Source organism: Camelus ferus, chromosome 34 (genome assembly GCF_009834535.1).
Source record: "Camelus ferus isolate YT-003-E chromosome 34, BCGSAC_Cfer_1.0, whole genome shotgun sequence".
Classification (NCBI taxonomy): domain Eukaryota; kingdom Metazoa; phylum Chordata; class Mammalia; order Artiodactyla; family Camelidae; genus Camelus; species Camelus ferus.
In genome coordinates, this window is record NC_045729.1 from 10,374,579 (window position 1) to 10,399,679 (window position 25,101).

Consider the following 25,101-nt stretch of genomic DNA (forward strand, 5'->3'; position numbering starts at 1 on the left):
ACAAAATTTCTAAATACAGAACACTGGTTCACAGCCTACATAAAAGCTAATGTGATGTTTCTGGATCTCAGCTGATAAAACTTTGCAATCGGCCTTGGAAAATAATATTGAAAACCTGCAAGAAGCCTGAACGTACAAATAGGTGGGATTTCTCAGGTATAACAGGTTAGTTTAGAGTTGGTCCTCCCTGTGTTATCATAGCATTTTAGCATGTTAAAGAGAAAACACATTCGCTGATCAACAGGAGAGAATGCAATTACAAAAGCAAGCTCGTGTGTACTCTGGTTTAGCTGGAAGACTGGAGTAAACATCTGTGTATGTAGTGCAATTTGAAGGGTATGGGGAAATTATACTTCTAGGTTAAATTATTCTGGCTTCAATTTGCTAGTCAGGAGCAACGTGGATGCAGAATTTAACGTGTTGAATTCTTCTGTTGTGCTTATACTGGATCATCTGGATAAAATCTGAAATGCCAATCCTGTCAGAATAATCCAATTTAACCTCATACCTCATCCAAAAATATTATTTTTCTCTGAATTTTCCGACTGCTTACCAAACTGGGATTTCATGGCTATGTAAATATTTTCTGGCTGAAACATTTACATATGCTGACACAACTGGAGAGCTATGCTAAAGCTTTTATTATTTAGGCCATTAAATCTCTACCCATCATAACTCACATATGACATAAAAAAAGCCATGTCCAGAAGCAAAGGCATAGAATTGCCATTTTGGCAAATTGCTACATGCTGTCTTTTCACTTGCTATTATGCTAAGAGAAGAAATTAAAATAAGTCACCTATAACAAAGTCACAGGGGATTTTGTCCAGAAATATGTACTGATATTTGCCCCAGTTGTAAAGATCAAAACTTGAATTTGGAACAACGAGCCCCAAACAGCTGACCTATGCAGCTTAGAGCTATGTTTAGATGACAGATGCAAAATATTTTAGACGAAAAAACAGTGGAGGCAGAAATGTGGAGGAGGTGGGAGCTTGGGTAGTAAGATGTTCAAAGTACTGAAGATCATTTCTGGTTCCATTTTTATGAAAAATAGAAGCATTTACTTTCTTAAAACAACCAAGAGTTTGGAAGCTTTTTATTTGTACTGTGTGAATTTAAGCTAGAAAAATGATTTTGAACAAGAACTCAAACTTGCTGTGTGACAAACATAACCTCAGTGAATCTAGGAAGCTATACTTTGAGAAATTTAAAAACAAATTATTTCATCCCATTTTATCAAAGAGGAAATTAAAAATCCTCAGCTAGTTTATGCAAATCCCATGATTTAATTAATGCCACTTATTATTTGGAATATCTTTACTGAATACCATGAGAGGATGAGAACTGCTAATTTACAAATAATAACATAATGTTCTTTCAATAAAAATTTCCCTGGCCCTGCATTCTTCAGGTAATGAAAGTAACTGTCTTGAGTTATAGAGTTATTAGTCACTTGCTATGTATAATGACGAGGGGGGAAAGCTTTCAAATGTAGTCAAGGAAAAAACTTAAATAAACCCAAGAGGTAGCAATTAAAGATTTGATCACTATGTCTCAAATGACAAAAGATATTATAAATTGACCCAGAATTGCTCCCAACCTGCAATACGTATTTTTCACAACTTCTGAAATTATAACCAAGGACTGAGGAATTCCTAAATGTAATCAGAAACTTCTGCTTTACAATGCAAACCATCGCTGGAACCCAAAGCAGGAATACACAATTCTTTTCTGTTGGATATTCAGTCTATTTCATTCCCTTTGATGATCTTTCTTCACTTTCAGGAAAAGAGCAAAGAGAGCTCAGGTTTGTGGCCTGCTCCTCTGTTGTCCTTCATCCTACAGACACTGAAAACACGACGAACCCTCGACTGCTCACAGGTGCGCACACACGATCCACTGGCTTTCATCAGTAACTTTCCCTCTGTATGAAAGTTTCTATCAGACAGCAGTGCACCTTATTCCAAGGTCTGTCCAGCTCCACTCACCGTGGTCTGGTATCAAATAAAGAATTGCAGAAAATGCCGCAAAAAGATTTCTTCATCTGTCAGATCCTCAAATGAGTTCTTTTTTCCTTGTTGTGTCTCAACGGACTTATGAGAATTGGTAGATCATAAAGTTTTCTATGGCCCCGATAACCTCCTTAATCATTCCATTCTACAAACACGACTAGCTTGGAGCTGAGGCAGTAGCTCCATGACAAAAACAGGTGGTCCTAAACATCGGTCATCGGATGAAACTTCCCAGGAATGATGAGGGAAGAACAACTCATATAAATCGCATTTATTTATTTATTTATTTATTCTCTTTTTAGAATGTATATTAAAATTTTTCTTAATTAAAAGTCTTAAAGATAAAAATTCAGAATATCACTACTTTATAGTTATGTCAACTTACTTTTGACCTCACAAATGTAAGTTTTCTTTTAAAAACAAAAAAGAAATTGATGAAACAAAACAAAATAACAAACACAGCAACAACAATACGTCGATCCAAGTAACCTGGAGAAGTCATGCAGCCGGTTTTCTTATGCTACAAAGGACTGACCTAACATATGAGAAGAGTTATTAAATCTTCCTAGGAAATATTTACCCTTAAAGCTGAAAAGGAAAATGCAATACAGGCCTTTCACTTTTATACAAAAACTATGAAGTTCAAAAGATTGACTGGCTAACCAGAAGAAGTGCAGGTCTAGTCCAGGATTTCTCTTACCCACCACAATGATTTTCCTTCTAGACTTTTTGTAACTTAAAAATGTTTAATAGATATTATATAAATTTATTAATGTAACTCTATAAATTATTATTAAATATGTTCTATGGGCTAGGATCTCTTCTATGCATTGAAGACACAAACATAAAAATGACAACAATAACCAGACAAAATCCTCATATGTAAGGCCTTACAATTTAGAGACTGAAATAAGTGAATAAAATATATCACATAAGGATAGATGAGGTAACATGGGCACTCTGTGCCCTCCTGAAGCAGTAGTTAGACATGTCCCAGGAGAACAGCTGTCATCCTGGGCCTCAGAGCCACAGGAGCAGCCAGTGTCTATTACAGGAGGACATGAGGTTGGTACTCAGGGAAGGAAGTGTGGTCACTTACTTATGTTCACATAAGGGGACAGGATCTAGGGTCCGTCTCTCTTAGACCAACAGCAGCACCACTATATTTTCTACTTCAAATTCTTTTTATGCTGTAGGCCAACTTTTGCAAAATTTATTCTTGCAAATTTGGAGACACACTGTAGTACAGTCAAGGCATCCTTGAGCTACTCTGCATAGGAAATACTATTTTTTTTTTTAAAAAAAAAGGATAGACGAGGTAAGTACTATGACCAAAAAAAAAAAAAAAAAAAAAAAATAGAGAACGTAGCAGTGAGGGATGCTAATGGACACTCCTTTTTGAGGGACGACAACTGAAGAGGGTCCTAGATAAAGTTCATGCAGGTGTCTGTGGGAGGAGGCTACCAGGAAGGGAGAACAGTAAGACAAAGGTTCTGATGGGGCCAGTACGTTGAAAGAATCACAAGGAAATCAGGGCGCCTGATGCAGCATGGTCAAAGGAGTGAGATTAAACAAGTAACTGATGACACCTGGTGATGGAGGCCATGGCTAGGACTCTGGATTTCGCTTTATGCATATTGAAAAGCTGTCTATGGTAACATGCTGCTGGAATGCCTTCATGGGATTTATATTTTCAAAGGATAACTCACAGCTCTGTGAATACACTGTAGTTAGGCATGAGTGAAAGCAGAAGGAGCAGTTGGGGTATTGTGGGAGTCTAGTAAAACAGCATTATGGCTTGACCTGGACTGGTTAATTGTGGAGTTGATAAGAAGTAAGTAATTACATATATCTATGTATTTTTTTATTTTGAAATTATTTTTTTATTTTAAAATTATTTTTTTATTTTATTGGAGGGAAAAGGGCAAAATGTAAAATTAACCATTTTGAAGTGAAGAGTTCAGTGGTGTTTAGTATACTCATAATGTTATAAAAACACTGCCTCCATCCAGTCCCAAGACACTTCCAACACCCCAAAAGAAAAACCATTAAACAAGAGCTCTCAACTCTCAACCTCCTTCCTAGATCCCTGGAGAATAACCTATCCATACCTCACATGGAAATTTTATATAAATGGAATAATATAGGTGACCTTTTGTGTTGGACCATTTCACTTAGCATAAGGAGTTCTAAGTTCATCATTATTGTAGCATGTATCAGTATTTCATTCCTTTTAGTGACTGAATAATATTCCATTTAATGGATGTACCATACTGTGTTTACCTGTCATCTACTGATAGACGTTTGAGCTTTTTTCATCTGTTTGTTTTTGTGAATAGTGCTGCTATGAACATCGTGTACTTAAATGTATTTGTTTATCTGCTTTCAGTCCTTTTGTATATATACCTAAGTGTGGAAAACCTGGGTCATGTGGTTAAATATTACTTATTTAACTCCCTGAGGGACTGCCAAATTGTTTTCCTCGGCGAAAGAATCATTTCACATTGCAATATATGAGAGTTCCAGTTTTTCCATGTCCTTGCAAAAATTTGTTATATTTTGGAGTTTTTTTGTTTCTGGTTTTGGATTTCAGTTTTGTTTTTGGTTATAGCCATCCTAGTGTTTTTAGTGGTGCTCATTGTGGGTTTCGATTTGCATTTCCCTAAGGAGTAATGATGTTGAGCATCTTTTCTGACCTGTTGATCACTTGTATATCTTTATAGATAAAATTCTGTTCAATACCTTGCTCTGTTTTTTAATTGGGTTGTTTGCCTTTTAGTTATTGAGTTGTACAAGTTCTTTTTATATTCTGGATACTAGATACATATCAAACATACAATTCACAAATATTTTCTCTCATTATGTATGCTGTCTTTTCACTTATGTGATAATGTCCTTTCATGCACAGAATTTTTAATTTTGATGAGTCCAATTTCTCCATTTTTTTCTTGTGTTGCTTGTTGTTTCAGTGTCATAGCTGAGAATCCATTGTCAAATCCAAGGTCATGATTTACCCCCTTGCTTTCTTCTATGAGCTGCATATTTTTAGTTATATTTAGGTTGTTTATCCATTTTGAGTTAGCCTTTGCAACTAAGGTGTAAGGTAGAGGTCCAAATTAATTTTTTTAAATATGGATATATACCTGTTTCAGCAGCATTTTTAAGAGACTATTCTTTCCCCATTGAATGGTCTTAGCACCCTTCTTGAAATCACTTGATTATACATAAAAGGATTTATTTCTGGGCTCTCTGTTCTATTCCATTGGTTTATATATTTATACCAATACCACACAGTTTGGATTATTGTAGATTTATACTAGTGGAGGACAAGAAATTTCTCTCTATAAGGAAACTCTAGCTAGTATATGCAGAAGAAATGAGAGCATTCAAATATTACTTATTTGTAATCATTAAGAAAATACTGGGTCCAGGCAATGATTATCAATGGTTGCTCACATCCCTCAAAGAGAAGCTATATATGTGAATTCTCATACACGAACACTTACGGAATATTCTTGTCAAAAATTAAACCTAAAGCTGATCATACCTGTAGTTCCAATCAAAATATTACAGGAAATACAGAGGATAGAAGCATATATTAAGTGACATAACAGGAATACCATCAGTGTTGGTGTCTGTAGTAAATATTACGGGCCTAACAGCCTGGTTTGTTTACCTAATAAATTGTAAGATTTAAAAAAAAGAGAATATGTATATTAAAATGGAATTAAGAGATAGATCAACCAAATAAAATGTGTGGCCAGTATTTTGTTCCAAATTATGATAAACCAACTGCAAAAATAATATGAGCCATTTGGGAGAAGTTGAATATTGACTAGATATTTGATATTAAGGAATTATTTATACATATTTTATATATCATAATGAAATCATGGTTACATGTTTAAAATGTTTAATTTTTTTTGTACTTTTAAAAACTTTTTATCTTGAAATGGTTTTAAGACTCACAAGAAGTTGCAATAATATTACAGTGAGTTCCTGAATATAATTTACCCAGCTTCTCCCAATGATTAACATATTATAGAATCATAGTACATTATCAAAACCAGGAATTGACCCTAATATAATTCTACTAATGAAAAAAGGGAACTTACTCATTTTTCAATTTTTATATTATCTGTTAATGTATAGTTCCATGAAATTTTATCACACATAATAGATTCGTAGAACTACCATAGAAATCAGAATACAGAACTCTTCCATCACCAGAAAGGTACTTCCTGATATCATCTATTCAAAGTCACACCCTTCTTTTAATCCCAACCCCTAGCACTGATCTGATATCTATCATTATAATCTTGTCATTTGAAGGTATTAGGTAAACAGAATTATACAGGATGTAATAATTTGAGATTGTCTTTTTAACAAATTCCTTCAGATTCATTCAAATTGATGTATGTCAATAGTATGTTCCTTTTATTGCTGAGTGGTATTTCATCGTATGGATGTACCACAGTTTGTTTATCCATTTGCCCATTGAAAGATGTTTGATTATTTCCAGTTTTTGGCTATTGCAGACAAATTGCTACAAACATTTATGCACAGATTTTTATGTAAACAGAAAATTAATTCCTTGTTTATGATGTTAAACATCTTCTCTTGTGCTTATTTGTCATTTATACATCTTCTTTGGCGAAGTATCTGTTTTACATCTTTTCCCATTTTCTAATTGCATTTTTGTTAACTGTGTGTCTAGAGAGTTCTTTACATATTCTAGTACAAGTCTTTTGTAAGATATGTAATTTATAGATCTTTTCCCCCCCAGTCTTTGCTTTGTGATGGTGTCCTTTTAAAAAACAGGCTCTTTCACAAAGTATGTGTGTATGTATTTATTTATTTATTATGATATTCCCATTTACAGATTTATTTTCCTTTATACTTTTGATGTCTTAGTTAAAAAATCTTTGTCTAACTGTAGGTCATGTTTTTATATTTTTGAAGTGTATACAGATCTATTTATAGATAGAATAATGTTTTTGGATTTTCTTCAAAATAATTGAGTAAAAGTGCAAGAAATTTGTTGGGGGTGCAGGTAGTCAAAAGTTAATAAATATCAAAGCTAATTGAAGGGTACATGAGAGGTCATTAAACTATTTTCTCTGCATTTTTAATGTCTTTCATGTTTCAGAAATTAAGAAATACTTGTCATATGCATTTACAGTTTTGAACAATGTTGAACAAATGCCTTCCCAATAGTGTGTGGCTTTGACTATGCTCATATATTTTTTCTACATTATACATGGAAAATCCTCTTGATATTTTAAAAATATTTTTCTTCCAATCAATTGGTTTTATACTACTTTCATACCTCTAGCTGGATTGCCATATTGTCTCTGAAAATTCTTTAAAACAAAAGAAAAATAAAAGAAGTTTTAACAATAGTTTTAGAGCCGGTTGTAATGACCACTATGGCGTTAGCACATATTTTCCTTTGAGATCTCTATCCATTTATTTTGGTCCTTTCCCATCTGTTTATAATAATTCCATTATAATTAAATACCCCCAACTCCTCTGACAGTATTTGTACTCTTTCTAAAAAGACTTGTTCTCAAATTCTTCATTCTAGTAGGAGACTAATAAAAACATGCAAATAATCAAATAGAATTAAGTTTGTATTTTATGACTAACCAAAATAAAAATAATGCAAATATTTCATTATATTTATTTATCTGATGTATTTGTAAGAACTGAGGTGGTCAGCTCTTACAAATATATTCAGTCCCATGTCTTACTGCTTCCATTAAAAGCATTTCTATCATTGAATTCTATTCATTCTTCCATTTGTATTTTCCCTTGCCCTAATGATTTATGGGTAGGTATTTCTTATAAAACATTGATATTGAGTAAGTTTTGTGTTTTGGAATTATCTTTTCATGGTTTACAGTTTGATTTTTCACTTTTCCTAAGCTGCCCTGTAATATACAAAATTAAAGATTTTTTATCTTTAACAGTTAAATTTGCCCAACTTTCATACACAATTAAGTCTTGGAAGTATTTGAAACTAGCATGCTGCTGTGGAAATACTTTTGAAAAGATGAGATTTCAGATTTCTTACTAAAACCTTTTCCCAATTTCCTTCATGGCCTGTGGGGGAAACACACATAATAGCAGCTCTCTTTTAATTCCACTGTTAAAACAGTTTATTTTTTTGTTCCAAAGTGAGCTAATGATGAAACATTTGCCTGTGTGGGCTTGACAGAGCAATCTGTCTCCGTGGGAAGCTTCCTCGGGACTTCCTTGAAGTGTGAACCCCTGAAGATGCCTCCTTTTTTTTCAAACCCTATAGTTAGCTAAATATTAGGCCCAGATTCCTGGATCAATTCCAATTTGGATAATGCACAATGTTTACTAAAATTCCTTCTGCAGTTAGAACATAATAAAGAGTATTTCTTATTTCTCTTCACAAAGCCTCCTTCAGCATAATCACACGTCTATTACATTATGTTTCAATGTCCAGAGTAGCTGCTTTCAGTGTTGCCTATTATTTTTCATGACATAGTCAAAATAAAAGTTTGTTACATCAAAAATAAATGTGTGGTCTGAACATGTTCTTATCTCATTTAATCCATATGGATTTACTGTCACAAATCCTTCAGATAATTTTACAGATATGATAACTGATGCTAAATAAATAAGATGATATGCTAGGAAAAGCTTCAGTTTCAAAGAATCATGTCTGGATCAGCACAATTTGTATACTGTACAAACTGGGTCTGAAGTTCAGGTTCACGCAGATGTCTAGAGATTTGAATATCTCTATTCAAGATAAGCTAAGACGTAGAGACCCGTTATCTGCATCTTAGTAAATCATCCGTAGAGCTGACAGTTACTATTAAAATGCATAAACAGTTACTTTCAATAGTCCAAAGCCATTATGATTATGAACCAAAAATCAAAAAATATAGGTTAAAAACTTATGGGCAGCTCATTTAATAATTGATTAAGATTGACTACATAACTAATTCTACTGAGAGCACAGAATGGGATCATTATGGCAGCTAAAATATGGACTCAAAGAGAAGGCTATTTTATACATTTATTTATACATCACCTGTATTTTGAATTTGTCAATAATACGAACTTGACATTGTGTTATAGTCCTCTGTTGAGTCTTCAACCAAATGCATAAGGTGGCTTCACCTATACTTCGCTTGCTGTATAATCTTGCTTAGTAACACAAAGGACATTTTTTTTCAGATATTATACGTTTTAGAAATCAGCTCTGAAATAAGTGGGAAGAAAAAAAGAACCTCTGAAATAAGTGGGCCAAAGTTGGTAAATTGGAGAATTTTCTTATACAATTGGGCAGCGCTCAAAATGACTTTCTGAGTAAAAAAAGATGGTACTAGCTTATAATAAGACTTTCCTTTGGTCTATCTAGGGCAAGTTTAAACAATATGAAATATCTGGCTTACTTTCCCGGAACTGTGTAAAGTTTAAATAAAAACACAGAGAAATCATTTTTAATCAGCTGCCCCTATATTTGGCAAAAAAAAAAAAAAAAAACTGTTACCAATCTTATTTCTGATGAACATATCAAAGTGATTGTTGTATGCCCCATCTTTTCAGAAAGCATATGTTAAACAGGGCAGGCAAAGATAAACTTTAAAAGGATTCACTTGTCCTAACAGCCCATCTGTTTCCTACTCCCCGCAGAGCACATCTCTTTTCTGGGATCCCTTTCAGGTGCTCTCTTACCTTATGTAACACTCTCTTTATTGTAAGTTCATGCTGTGACCCTGTCAGAATTGCTACAGCAGGGGTGACCTCAGTAATGACCATCCACTGCCTGCCAAGCTAACTTGGTCAGTGTTCGCTGATTAAACTTTTAACAACATCCCCTGTGCGATAAAGGGCAAAATGACAACTTTGCCCATCGTCAAGGTGTCTGTATAATAAACTAATTAGTAAACCACACAGTCTGTGGAGATTTTAATGAGTGCTATCGGCTGGCCTCTGTAATAAAAACCCAGACTGCCCCCTTTTGGGATTCAATTAAGGCACAGACTGTCATATGCTTGGTCTAGCTGATCAATGAATCCATTCCGACCTTTGTCGGAGCTGTTTGCAAGGTCAGTGGCAGCAGCGAAGAAAGCTAGCCTGGTAAAGGAGATACACTCAAGAGCAGCCGACAGGCTCCAAGTCCAGTTGTTAATCTCCTTGTGGTCATTTGACATCAGCAGAAGTTTCTCTCATTCAAAGGTTAGTTGAAAGAGAAGACAGCAATGAGAAAAATATATTGGTATTTTTTCACAGAAAGGTCCCTCTGTTATTAAAAAATGATCATTAGTCTGTTAACATCTACTTTTACCTTGCAGTACCTTCTTTTTCTTCACCCAGTGGAATATGCTCTCCAACTTTTGTGCTTCCAAATATGCCTATTGATTTAATTATTTTCCAGATGTGAAAATAAAGGTAACCTTTATGAAATGTAGTCCTGGATTTTATGATTCAAGATGTTGAGGTTTTAGAAAAGGGACTCAGTTTAGAAAGATGATATTCCTTATTAAAGCTTCCTGATGCCAGAAAAAAATTCTTTCTATAATTAAATACTTTTAAATAGTCTGCATGTCCGGGTATCGTGAGATTCTTCAATTCTGCATCTCAAACATGGCTTTTTTTTCCCTTATTAATTTGAAAATCGTCACATTTATTTCTGCTAGAAACTAATTATTCAAAAATTAAAAACAGTCCATTTTTCTAATATTGAAATGATATTTTTTGAATATTTGCCGATTTTGATAGTAAAAAGTTAGACAGAAACAAAATATTTGTAAATAATGTAGATTGCAGCATTTCTAGACTTAATATTTATGGTTTTTAGAGTAATCCAGTAGACCTATCAGTTAGCAATCTATAATTTTATTGAGACCTAAGATTGAAATGCTTTGTTGACAGGCTGTGAGATGGAAAACCACTGAGCTGGAGAGTGAGCATAGCTGACAACTCCACTACCACAACCCAACACTGTTGTTGTGTATGAAGTATTTAAGAGGCCCTACAGGATGTCACTACACTTCACATAAGGTAAAATATGTTATGGGTGCTATTTGAGATTTTGGGGACACATGCATTTATTTTCAAATAACTCAGGTCTTGCAGTTTGCTGTTTTCCAAAAAAAGGAAATTTATGTTCAAATTAAGATGAATTTATGTTCAAATTGAAAAAGTTTAAATTCAACCTTTTTTAATGAAATACCGAGTGTAGTTAAGAATTAAACAATCTGTACCTTTGAGCAGCACTGGTACAATCTTTAAGTATTAAAAAATGAGCAAACCATGAGATCCAAAAACTCTCTTGCAGTGTAATTCTTTATCCCTAGGAAATAATTGTACAGCTAGAGCATATGCAGTTAGTAGAATATCATATTATTTTAACAGGAAACAATTATGTAAAAACTAAGTGCTCAACTATGGGGACTGTATGTAAAAAAACATTATGACCACTTAGCGAAGTACTATGCAGCCCTTAAAAATGATGATACAAAGCATATAGTTAAAACCATAGAAACGTGTTCATAATATCAGTGAAGAGACCAGTGGAAAAACAATAGTTCAGTTTTTATAATATGTATTTTATAATATATTATATGAATATGTGAACATATGTATATGAATATATTCATGTATATACACCTATGTGAATATATATGTGAGTATACATGCATAGGCCTGTATACACATATAGATGCATAAGGTACATATATACACAGATATCAGTATGTATAAATATATATAATCTAGAATTATGAGTACTTTCACTTTTTATACTTTTAGTATTTTCTGATTTTTTTTCCTATGTTCTATGTTGTTTTGATCAAGAAAAAAAGAAAAAATGATTCATTATTAAAACTCTACTCAATACAATATAAAAATCAAAAGATAAGTAACTAAGAATCTGTGATGTATTTTCAGAAGTTTGTAAATTATATTTCAAATATATTTTCCAGCTCATTTCCCCTGACACTTTTATTTGGTGATATTTTGCATAAAAGTATCTAGAAATACATATATTTAAACTCAAAATTTAGCTTTAGAGTCAAAATATATTTAGATAAAATGTTTTCTATATTATAGACTTAAATAAATCACTCAAGGAATCATAGAAAAGTGACTTCCATACTGAAATGAACTGTATAGATAACCACCCCCATTCCATTTTATCTATTTGGAAGCTAAGGACAGAGAGACAATCCTGTTTCATTGGGATCACACTCTTAAGTACATTTACAATCCAAAGTACAAGTCCTGTGGGTTTGTGAGACTTAGGCTGAGGGATGATTATGGAGGAGGGAAGTGTGATTGACATAATCTTAAATTTTGAGTTCTGTATTTCCAATTTCCCTCTCATCAGGACCAATCCTATCTCTTTACATGCACCCCTCACTCCCCAACACACCACATACACATCTGTACAAACATACACACAGATACAGAGTGAGCATTAACCAGGCAGATTAGTGGGGTTGTGTGTGTGTGTGCTAACTCAGAATATATGCATAAGTCTAAAAACACACATTATTCAAATTCTCAGAGCTCAAATTTTCAAAAAAGTCATCAAAGCAATCCTAAGGCATCAGAGGGTATGTTCTGTGTCCTCTCATAACTCAAGTTTTACCAGTAAAAATGTTGAATTTTTAGGAAAAATAGATGCTGCACATCTGATTCAACCAACCCACTCATGTAACACATATACATCATTTCCTCATCAAAATTGCTTTGTAAAGATTTGCTTTAAAACCTGTAGATGTTCAATTTAGGTCAAGATAATTGATACTGAGGGAGAGGAGAAGGGAAAGGTAGATGGAACCACGAGGGACAAATACTTCCCATGCTGCCCACATCAAATCTACCACATAACTTGGCATCAAATCATGAGTTCACAGTCTATTTCTAGGTCCCCAAATTTCTGACTCAGTTTGGCCAGTCTTGAAAATTATGTCTTTGGAATCCATGACCTTAAATCAAGGTTAAATTTTAACATAATGAAAACTCAGTTTTTAAAATTAATACAGGGATGCCCTGATGTTTTTTACCTGTACAGTTTTCAAGTGTATGTAACAGCATTTTATATAGAAGGAAAAACATTTTACAAGTAAGTATAATGTACATATCTTTTCTAATAGAAGAATTACAATCAAAGAAGGCAGAAAATGAATGGAAAAGAGGATCAAAGAACAGAAACAATGAATAGAAATTTTTCAAAAGCATGTTAAATGATCAATAACTATTATTAATGTGAATAGTCTAAATACACCAATGAAAAGAAAGGTACTGTCAGATTGGATAAAACAGTATGTTAGATCTTACATGTTGTCTATAAAAACTCATTTTAAGTATAAAAACCCAGATAGGTTAAATGTAAAAGAATGGAGAAAGCTATACCACACTGACACTAATCAAAAGAAAGCCACTATAGCTGTATCAAGATCAGACTTCAGAACAAGCAAGATTATTGGGGATAAAGAGTTGTTACCTAATGATGAAGACAGAACAATTCTAACTGTGCACGTACCTGAACAAAAGAATATCAGAATTATGAGGCAAAACTGATAGAGCTGAAAGGAGAAATCATCAAATCCACGAGCACTGTCAGGAGATTCAACACCTCTCTGTCAGTAATTGCTAGATCAGACAGGCAGAAATCAGTATGAATACAGATGTCCTTAACAGCTTTATCAATCTAATTAACATTTATAGAAGCTGCATTTAACAATAGTAGTGCCCATAATCTTCTCAGGCTAACTTGGAATATTAACCAAGATAGGTCTCGTTTCGAGATATAAAATACCCTTTTATAAATTAAATACATATACAAAATATATCCTTGGACCACAATGGAAAGAACTACAAATCAATACAATCAGGATGATCCCCAAATATTTGTAAGTCAGCAACACACTTTAAAGAACCCATGAGGGGAAGAAGCATCAAGAGAAATTTAAAAACATTTTAGAACTATTTTGCAATGAAAATACTATTTATCAAAATATTTTGGATGAAGAGAAAGCAGCTTAAAGCAGTTCTTAGTGGAAATTTATAGCACTAAATTACATATTAGAAAAGCATAAAGAATAAAATTAAACTTCTGGAAATGATAAGAAATTGTTTAGCAAGGTTAATATATAATGCAATATATTATATATATTATATTTAATTATATTAATGTTATTATTAAATATATTAAAGTCAATTGCTTTCATATATACATTATAAGTAGTTGTAATTTGAAATAAAAACAAAACACTATTTACAAGAGTCCTTCCCCTAGCCCTGTAAAGAAAAATTATTTGGATGTAAATAACCAAATATGAACAGGAATTCTATGCAAAAACTAAAGAACCATGATGAAAGAAATCCAAGAATATCTAAATAAATGGAGAGACATTCCAATATTATAGATTGGTAGTATCAATAATATTAAGATGTCAATTCCTTCCAACTTTATCAATTAATTCCAAGCAGCCCCAATCAAAATCCCGTTATTTTGTGGTTTCAAATCATTGATTTTAAATTTCCAATGGAAAGGCAAAGAATCTAGAATAGCCATGACAGTACTGCAGATGGAGAAACAAATTGGAAGGCATTACATTATCAGTTTTTAAGATTCAGGACAAAGCTACAGTAAATACAAGATTGTGTATTGGCAAAGGAATAAACATGTAGATCAATGGAACAGAAGAGACAGCCTAGATGAATGAACACAGATATAATGAACCAATTTTAAAAAAAAATAAACTTGCTAAGGCAATTCAGTGAAGAAAATCTAGTCTTTTCAAAAATGGAGCTGGAACAATTGGATATCAACATACCACAACAACGACAGAACTTACACCTCTACAGATTTAACACAAAACATATCACAGACAGAAATGCACAGTGCAAAATTATAAAACTTCTAGAAGAAGAATTAGGAGAACATTTAGGTAACTGATGTTGAGTCTTTAATACAATATCAAAAGTATGGTTCATGAAGTTATATTTTAAAGTTATAAATTTCTCTTTTGTGAAGGATACTGATAAAAGAATGAAAAGACAAGCCAGAGACTGAGAGGAACTCTTTTTAAAACACATATCTGATAATGAACTGGAATACGAATATACACAGTGTCAAAGCTTAACAATAAGAAAACAACTCAATTCAAAAATAGGTAAAAGATCTGAACAGACACCTCATCGAAGAAGATATACAGATAGCAAATAAGTATGTGACAAAAGGCTCAACATATTTTAAAGTAAATTAAACCAAATTAAGGTATTACAACACACGTATCAGAATGGCTAAAATAAAAACCACGGACAAAACCAAATGCTGATGAGATGTAGAGCAACAGAAACTTTCATTTCTGCTGGGAATTTCATTGCTGGTGGGAATGAAAAATGGTACAACCGCTTTAGTAGACAACTTGGTGATTTCTTGTAATCGTAAATCAAGTCTTATGTGATTCGGTACTGATGCTCTGAGGTACTTAACCATTTGAGTTGAAAACATATGTCCATTCAAAACCTGCACATGAATGTTTATTGCAACTTTATTCATAATGGCCCCAAACTGGAAGCAATCAAAATGGTTTTCAATAAGTAAATTGATAAATAGGTGAATGGATAAACTATGGTACATCCATACAGTAGCATACTATTTAGTGATAAAAAAAAAAAGTGGACTATCAAGCTAAGCAAAAACAAGGGTGAAATTTTGACAGAAGCGAAAATATAGACAGTGAACAGATGAGTAGTTGCCAGGAATTTGAGAAGAAGAAAGGGTGGAATGGGTAAAGCACGGGAAATTTTTAGGATGGTGAAACCACTCTGTATGTGACTATAACGACAGATACAACATTCATTAAACCCCACAGAACTTTACAGCACAGTCAACCTTGATGTATGCAAATTGAAAAAAAAAACTCACTTAGGAGGTCAGGGGTGCCAGGATGGAATGCAGACTGTGATAAAATATCTAGCAAACATGTGAGATAACCTCCCTGTAAGTGCTGGGAGGACAAGGTGCTGACCCAGGTAACTTTGGAAATGAGAAGAGTCTGCAAAACCACAGCCGAAAGGAACTGGACTTTGGACTTCAGTTGATAAACTTGCTACCCATGTGGGTATAGGTTAATAATTCCAGAACCATTGCACACATACACTGGAATAAATTATGATTAAGTTAACAAATGGGGGATACTGGAGCCCAGTTTCTCACTGTGGTAGTGGCAGGTTACACACATGCAAGGGGAGAAGGCTAGAATGATCCAAGTGAACTAGAATTGGAGAAATAAGTATAGACTTATATTTATTTTATTATATATATATGATATATAATATATAATACATAGACACATAGAGAAATATATAGATACATGTACAAACATGGGTTAGTATATTAACAAAAATCACATTGTTCTGTAGGTTTAGAAGGCATAGAAGCAATGGCACCCTAGTAGCAATGAGCATAGCTAGAAACCTAATCTTGGTTTCCATTCTCCAGTAAGAGTAACAAGAACTCCTTAGAGAAACGGCAGACCCTAGGATTGGAGCCGGGAATACACAAAATGAGCCTAGAGCATCTTGTATGCCAGAAAGTAAAGAAGTGCTAACAACAACAACAACAAAAAACCTGAAACAATATTAAAAAATGGTGGGGCTTTGTCAAAAGAACTTAGGACTTGGGGCAAGGAATAGCTCAAGTAGTAATGTGGTTCGAGGTCCTGGGTTCAATCCCCAGTACTTCCTCTAAATAAAAAAGGAAATAAACCTAATTACTTCCTCCCTCAAGGGAAAAAAAAGAAATATGAGTTAAACAAAACAAAACAAAACAAAACAAAACAAAACAAAGGAACATAAGACTCCCCTGGAGAGCCTCTAATAGCTAAAGATGGAGCTAGCTCAATGAGCAACAAAATAAAATAGTACTGAATTATAACTCCAAATAGAAAATAAATATCCATGATCCCTGCTATCGTAAATGAGTGAATGAATAAACTGGGGAGGGTAGACAAAAATCCCATTGAAAAGAATTCCAAGTGCTTTATGTAGACACTCCACTCTCCAAGAAGTAGAGCATGAGTCCCTGTTCTTCAGTGTGGAATGCACATTATGATCTTCTCAATAACACAGCGTGGAAAAGTGGAGGAAGTGTAATATTGCAGCAGAGAAAACTGAAAGATGCAAGCTTAGCAAGGTGATTAAGGTTAGCATCGACAGTAGTAAATTGTGTTGATATTATGTACCCTGGATGTGCTGTGATGTGATGAGAATGACATACTACCTTCGTGGTCTTTCTCTCAAAATCCATTACCTCCCAGTCTGGTCATGAGAAAAATATCAGACAATTTCCAATTGAGGGGCATTCTGCTATTGCAGTTTATCTTACCAATAATCCTTAAAACCATTAAGGACATTTAAGTCTGAGAATCTGTCACACCAGGAGATGCTTAAGGAGATGTAACACCTAAAATGTAATGTAGATGATATCCTGGAGTAGAAAAAGGAAATTAAGTAAAAACTTAAGATATTTTAATATATTATGGACTTCATTTAATAGTAATGTATCAATATTGGTTCATTGATTGTGACGAACATTTCATACTAATGTAAAATGTATGTACCCAGTACAGGATAAATGAAAAATGCTATATTTTCACACCTTTCCTGTAAATCTAAAACTATTTTAAAATAAAATTTTATTTTAGACAAAAGACTAAGAAACCCATTGTAGCTGGAAAGGTAGGAAATGAAGTCAGAGAGGGAGAGAGGGGCCATATCAGAGAGTGCCCCAAAGGACATAGTTTCATAGAGATGTTGTAGACTCTGTTGGAAGCATGAGTGATGCTATAATTTGAGTTCTAATTTAAAAAGACAACTCTGGCATCGATATGGCTTGCAGATTATCAGATAAAAAGAGTCACAGGGGGATGATTTGAAGGCTAATAATATGGTCTAGAAGAGACATTGGTGGTCTAGACAGGTTGAGCTGATGAAGACGGTGGTTGATTAAACATGGGATGTGAAAGATACGGTCAATGGATCGGGCTGAGGGTTTTTAGTTCTGAATAGCTTGGTGAATAGTGGTGGCATTTCTGCTAATGCAGACATTGAAGAAAGCCTGTTTGAGCTTGAAGGTTGCCAAAGACATATCATACCCATCCTGTTATATGTCATGGTATCCGTTTTTCACATACAGAGGAAATGTGGCATAGAGATGTTATGAAAATTGTCAAATAAATAACACGTGATCTCACTTATGTGTGGAGTCTAAAAAACAAAGCAAGCAAACAAAACAAAACAAGAACAGACTCATAGATAGAGAGAATAAATAGTGGTTGCCGAAAGGGAGGGGGGGTAGGGGTGGGGATGGGGAAAGGTAGGTGTAGAGATTAAGAGGTACACACCTCCAGTTACATAGTAAATAAGTCACTGGGATGTAATATACGGTATAAGGAATATGGTCAATAATGTTGGAACAACTTTGTATGGGGATGGTTACTAGACTTATCATGGTGATCATTTCATAGTGTTTACAAATGCCAGATTATTAGGTAGTATACTTGAAACTAACAGAATATTGAGTGTCAACTATATTTCAATAAAAATGGGAAAAAAGAAAGAAAATTGCCCAAACTTACAAACCTAAAATCACCAGAGCTGAGATATCTCATATGAGTCCAAAGGATGTGATTTTCACACAGTCCACATTGCTTCTGGGCAGTGCGTAGCCTCCCCCACAGAGGGCATCGATTTTTCTGCTCTTACAGCTTTCAAGGCAAAGTTCCTGTGTCTACGGACCAAAGAGCCTTTCAAAAGTAGCTAACAAAAGCATTCTCATTGAGAATAAATACAAGTAATACGATTTCAAAATCTGTCCTTACCTTTTGTTTCAAAGGCAAAGGGGCTTAACCTACGTTCGTCAAAAGGAAGGAGGCAACGTCTCACCATGTGGTAACAGGACAAACATGTGACGTCGTCTGTGCGACTTGGTTCACAATCCAGGGTCGCAGTTTGACTTTTGAGGGCCCTAGGGACTGTTGCCTTTGTGGGCCCTTCTTCTATTAAACACACAAGTCAAAATTACACTTTACAACAGGACTGATACAGTAATATTTTAATATTACATTGTGAAGTTTTCTTTGAACTGCTATGCTTACAATGCCTAATGGGTATCTGAGCCTCTTTATGTTAGTATGGAGAAAAACATTCTTACAGAGTGAAGATGCGGAACCCTAGCAGATATGGGTTAACCTGAGCCATAGGTTCCAGACTTTTTCAAATAAAGCATATTTCAATCCATGAGGACAGTACGTAAAAATCAGTAGTTAATTACAGATTACTAATGCATTTCCCCCCGGTTTTCTTGCTAATTTTTTTTTTTTTAAATGAGGGATGTGGTTCCTTTGGATCCAGTAGTAGTTCTTGGATTAAGACAACTTTTGCTTTCTTTAGATGATTTTGTGTCCTTTATCTTCATTCTGAAATTTTGATTCTACTCAACTTATCAGTATCATTATTATAGTGGGTGAATTTTTCCTCTTTAGTTTTCCTAGTGTTTAAAAGAATTGGCCTTGTAAAAATTATTTTTGTGTGTGTGCATTTTTCTTTCTTGCCCAGGTTTATATCACTGCTTTTTCAGTTTTTATCTTATGCCGTGTATCTGGGACACATTTCCTGCTCTTTTTAAGCTTGTCATAAGCTAAAATAAGTTTAAATATCTCAAGCATTTAGTCTTTGCCCTAAATATGCTAAAGCAAGAAAAATATTCTTTATTAATAATTCTACCTTTCTAAGCAAGTCATCACATAGGAAGGCCAGCACATTAATTAATTAATACATGCACCCAGAGGAAAATTAAACAGTTGAAATAATAAATGTGGACGTGTCTCTGAATATTTGAATTGCATTTTATTATTTAAGCTACTAGCAAATTTTAATCTGTAGTTTGGAGCAAGATAATACTTGGAAGTATTTTATTCTGTACAGCAGAGAATTCTGGATGGCTAAGAGTTTGTACCTTTGCTCCTTAAAATGTATGTTAACCATTTAGGATGTGAATAATTCTGATTGTTATTTATTGCTTTTTAAAAAATATACTTAAGATATAGTATTGATACATGTTATTGTTACATGTTGTTATTCATATATATTTTGAGGATCCACTAAAGCTGTTTGGTTTGTTTTATTTAACTTAAACAGTTCCCAGATACTTAAGCTTTTTGAAGAGTTACAATATTGCTATTAACAGCATCAGACAAGTTAAGACAAGATGATTTGTGGTGGAAAATGTGTTTGGTTTTGTACATTTTGCATTTGGTTGTTATAAGAATTGAAAAATTCAACTGAGTTAAAGGGAAATAAGTAAGATATAGGTTGCCATAAATCTGCTGACATGTCATTCTAATTAAAAATGTATATATTGTTTGCAAATAGGAATTCATCAAACAAACGTAAGGGTGATTCTGATAAAAACTGTCCAAGAACCATGCTTCGAGTAAGTGCACTAGAAAAAAGAGAAGGGGAAGCTGAAAGAAACCTAGTTGGAGAAGAGTAAGTTCAGATATTCACTAAGACTCAGCAGAAAAGTGTGTGATTAAATAACAAAATTAAAAATTAGATTTAGAATTAGGCAGCCTTTTTCTTTGTGGTCAGGACTGATAAACTGAGGAAGATAGACTGCTTTTTTTTTTCTAGAAGCATTTAAAAATAGATTCTCATCTTTCTGGAGTGATTTTTATGATGTTCTATTTTAAGATATCAGATTAGCCAAAATGAACTTGCATTGTTCTTTTCAAGTGCCGTGATCAGGACTTTTCATCTTTTTAATAGTTACCAAGGGGTAGAGCATACATTCTGAAGAAAGTATTAAGTTGAAATCATTGATAATTGGCTAACTTTTCTTTGAGTATCAAGAAATCAGATACAATTTTATTCTAAGTTACTTTTCTGCTTATAGACTTCATGATTCTAATTCTCATTCTCTCTCTCTCTCTCTCATTCTCTCTTATCAAGGTACAGATTTCTAGGCTTAACAAAGGTGGAATAGAAATATAGCATCTTTCCCCTCCATTTTCATATTCTTGTTTGATGCGGGGTTTGGTCAATGGAACAGTCACTCAAGAAGGGCAAATTTTTACCATTTTAATTTAACACTATGACATTTCACATTTCTCAGTCAGGGATTAAGTGGGACATCTATACCTAGCGCAGCAGAAGGGAGGGGAAAAAAGAGGGGTTGAGAAAAACAGTATTTTTTTTGTTGTTATTTTTTCTTGACATTTTTAAATATCCCTTCACTGTGATGTTGGATATCCAAATCAGATGTTGTCTTCCTTCAAAATATCAGTGAGAACTAAATGTTTCTTTAGTTTTCTTTGAGTTTTAAAATAAACAAATATGTAAATGGAGAAAAGGGCTCAGAATGAAGTTGTAAAATGATCATTTTCCTATTAAATATTCCTATGAAGGGTGTGTACACGGCTCAATTTGGCATTTCCAATCCCACATAAATACAAGTATATAACCATCTATCTCCAATTATATTCCAAGCTATTTCAGAGATCAGGAATGACAAATCTGTTCCTGTGTAATTGGGACAAGGTTTGCCTGTGGGACACAAAACACTATGAGAGAAGGAACAGCTGCAGAATTTGAAGTGATGAAAACATTTTAATTTTAAACATCCAACCCTATCTTAAGACTTCAATTAGAAATAATTAGAAGCTGAAAGAAAAGTAGACAATATTATGATGCAATGAATCCTTCTTTTTAAACCTCCAGAGACATCATGAGATTATACAGTCTAGTTTTCAAGAGAGATTAGGGCAAGTTTCAGACTTTTATCATTCAAACTTGGGACCTGTTTTTTGTTTTTTTCATTTTCTTCTCGTTCAAAGTAAGTGTTTTAAGCATGAACTAAAGACTTGTCTATATGTACTTGAGGGAGAGAGCCCCAACTAAACTGGGACTGTATTTTACCCTTGGTGACCTGGGTAAGGATTCCACTTTGCTTATATTTTTATTTGTAATTTGAGTGCAGGAAATTCAAAGCTATGGAGAATGTCAGCTACACATGGATTTATCCTCAAAAAGCCCTCAAAAGTCTATAAATGACATGATGAAAACAAGAAATGGTTAAACAGAAGCACTGTTTTAATATAATTTGAGAAATCAAATAAAAATGTTGGCATCTTATGTAAGATACCAGTAACCCCTTGTTAAGACACTGAAATGAATAAGTTGACCTGATCAATGTAAAACGTTATTTTCTATTGATGATCGTCAGGTAATCCATCTGAGTTTGTTAAATAAGGTAGACACAGTAGATGGTAATCATTGATGGGCATATAAGTTTTAGTATGACTAAAAGATATAAATTTTATTTCCAAATCTGATACAGACTCACAGACATTGAAAACAAACTATGGTTACCAAAGGGGTAAGGGAGGGGCGAGGAATAAATTAGGAGTTTGGGAATAGCAGATACACATTAGCATATATAAAATAGGTAAACAACAAGGACCTACTGTATAGCATAGGGAACTAGCTTCAACTTCTTGTAAAAAGCCATAATGGAAAAGAATCTGAAGCTACAATGGAAAACATCTGAATCACTTTTGGGTAGGAGTTTGATGCTTCCTTCTGCAGGAAAACCACCACACTTCCTTGTTCAAAAATCATTAAAAGTCTCAAGACTGTGACAGCAGAACATGATGCAAAGTGCAAGGTCATTCTAGGCATGGGGTCCCACGCCACTGCACAGTCCTTTGTACCCCCCACTCCCACCCCGACATCAACTCTAGTGTGCCTTTGTGTTCACTTTATAACGTAATTGGAAAGCATAGTCCAGAGTTTTCATCTTTCTGAAAAGTCTGTCCTGATGCTCTTATGCTTACAGTTGCTTCTCTATTTTTATCTCCTCTTGGTTTTTACCACTGTGCTTCCACACCTCTGCTTGGTGAGCCTTCATTAATTTCCCCTGTCCTGTTATTTGCCCCCTTCTGCGAAAAACTACCCTGCTGAAAAGGATCATCGACATACACATTCATATGTCCCATTCCCCCAAGCCTACGGGAACATCCCTCCTGGATATTTACGACACTGTGCATCCAGCATCCTCCAACCCTCAGGACCCTCCTAACCCGGTCTAAATTCTGCATCCGCATGTTACGTCTTTTGTGTGTCGACACTGTCAACTGTCTTGCCCGCCTTTCACTTTGTCACCCTCTCCTGGCAAAACTCTAGTAACTATTGTCATATTGTATTCTTCACCTAAACTACATCCGGTCTTTGAACCTGGATATGGTTCACTGTCTCAGTTTAAATTCATAACCATTCATTTCAAGTGACCAGGATTCTTCCCTCTTCGACTGGATCATTCTGTACAGCGTGTACACATATCCTGTAACTTCTTCCATCTTCAAAAGAAAACCTGTTAAACTTCTGTTTCCCTCCAGCGGCCACCCAGAAAACTCTTAGAAAGAGTTGTTTATATTTTCTATCTTCAACTTCTTCCCTCTCACTTTCCCTTAAATTCATTTCATTTAGGCATTTGAGTCCACACTATACCAGAGATGTTTTTATTGCGATTACAAATGAAAGCCGTGTTGCTAAAGGTCCAAATAAAATAAAAGTAGAGTAAAAGTTTCATGATAACAGAAGATCTTTATGTGTCTGGAACAAAGCAAATGCCAGTAAACAATTATGGCTTAATCAAAGTATATCTACTGATGGAGTTGAAATGAAATATTTTTAACATTCTAGTAACTTGAGGAACATTCAATATTATATCAGTGGTTTGTCTAAATATTTCCCGCAAGGACATATGCCAAGACTGAGCACATATGAACAAAACGAAAGGGGCAGAAAACGAAAATTATTTTCAAAATAAGGGAAAAATACATGCTAGTGAAATAACCCAAAATGTGGACTTTATATAAGTAGAATATATATGATAATTTCAAAACAAATGTACAAATAAATGGAACCTGTCAAGACAATCTGAGTTCTGTAAAAAAAAAAAAAAAAAAAAAAGGGCCAAAAATCTGATGGATTTTAATTAGTCCATCATCAGTTTAGCTTATCACGATCCTAGAATATTAAGTCGAGAAGGCAGCGAGTGATTTTTCTAGGCAGTTACTCTCACTTTTGGGGTATATGTGTGTGCATGTTTAAACAAGGAGTGAACAGTTTATTGTCATGTGAATTAGACAATTCTGCCCTACGATTCTTAGGTCAAAGGACAGACAAAACCTAGTTCGCTTTTTAAAAGCGTCTTCCTCGTGTTTCAGGTTGTTCAGTCTCCTTTCTGAATGTTTCGGAGGGAGTACCAAAAGCTGTTATCAAATGTGTTGTAGTTTGATATTAAAATACGGGTGCATTAATCTTACAGTGACCTTTTCCCTGAACCACAGGTGGGAAGAAGAGTGCTGCATCTTTCGTAGGGAACTTCAAGGCAAGACATCATACAGCATTCAGATATAAGCCTTTATCCAGTTAATCATCAAGCATTATCTACTCTCATCAATGTTCAGGAGCTTAATTCCAGGATTACTCGTCCCCCAAAAAAGCTAAATATGAAAATCAGAAACACAGACCCAAACAATAGAACTCTTATACCATGGTAATTAGAAAAGGAACCTATTACCCAGGATTATAATTAGTGGCTAACATATTAAATGACCTTTGACATTTACCTTAACCCTGGATTTCTGGAAAAGCAGCAAGGTTATGAATGCCATATTAGTAATCTCTAATCTTTATTACCGCTGTGGACAGAATTTTAATGATTTTTAAATAGGCAGTGGTCACTAACATATCCCTATTAAAATAAAAAAAAACTCATAAAAAATTAAATGGATTAAGACTTCAAATGTACCATCATCAAAAGTATTATCTAATTATGGAGTTCAGTGAACAGGCCAAGTGAAATTGTTGGTAATATTAGTTACTTGCCACATGGGAATGTCCAGGATTTATGCACAAATAGATTCTGCTTCTGTTGCAACATAGTAATTAAGAATTTGTCAGGGAAATTTGACCCTCTAGGGTAGAAATTACTTTGTAAAATAAGAATGGCAGA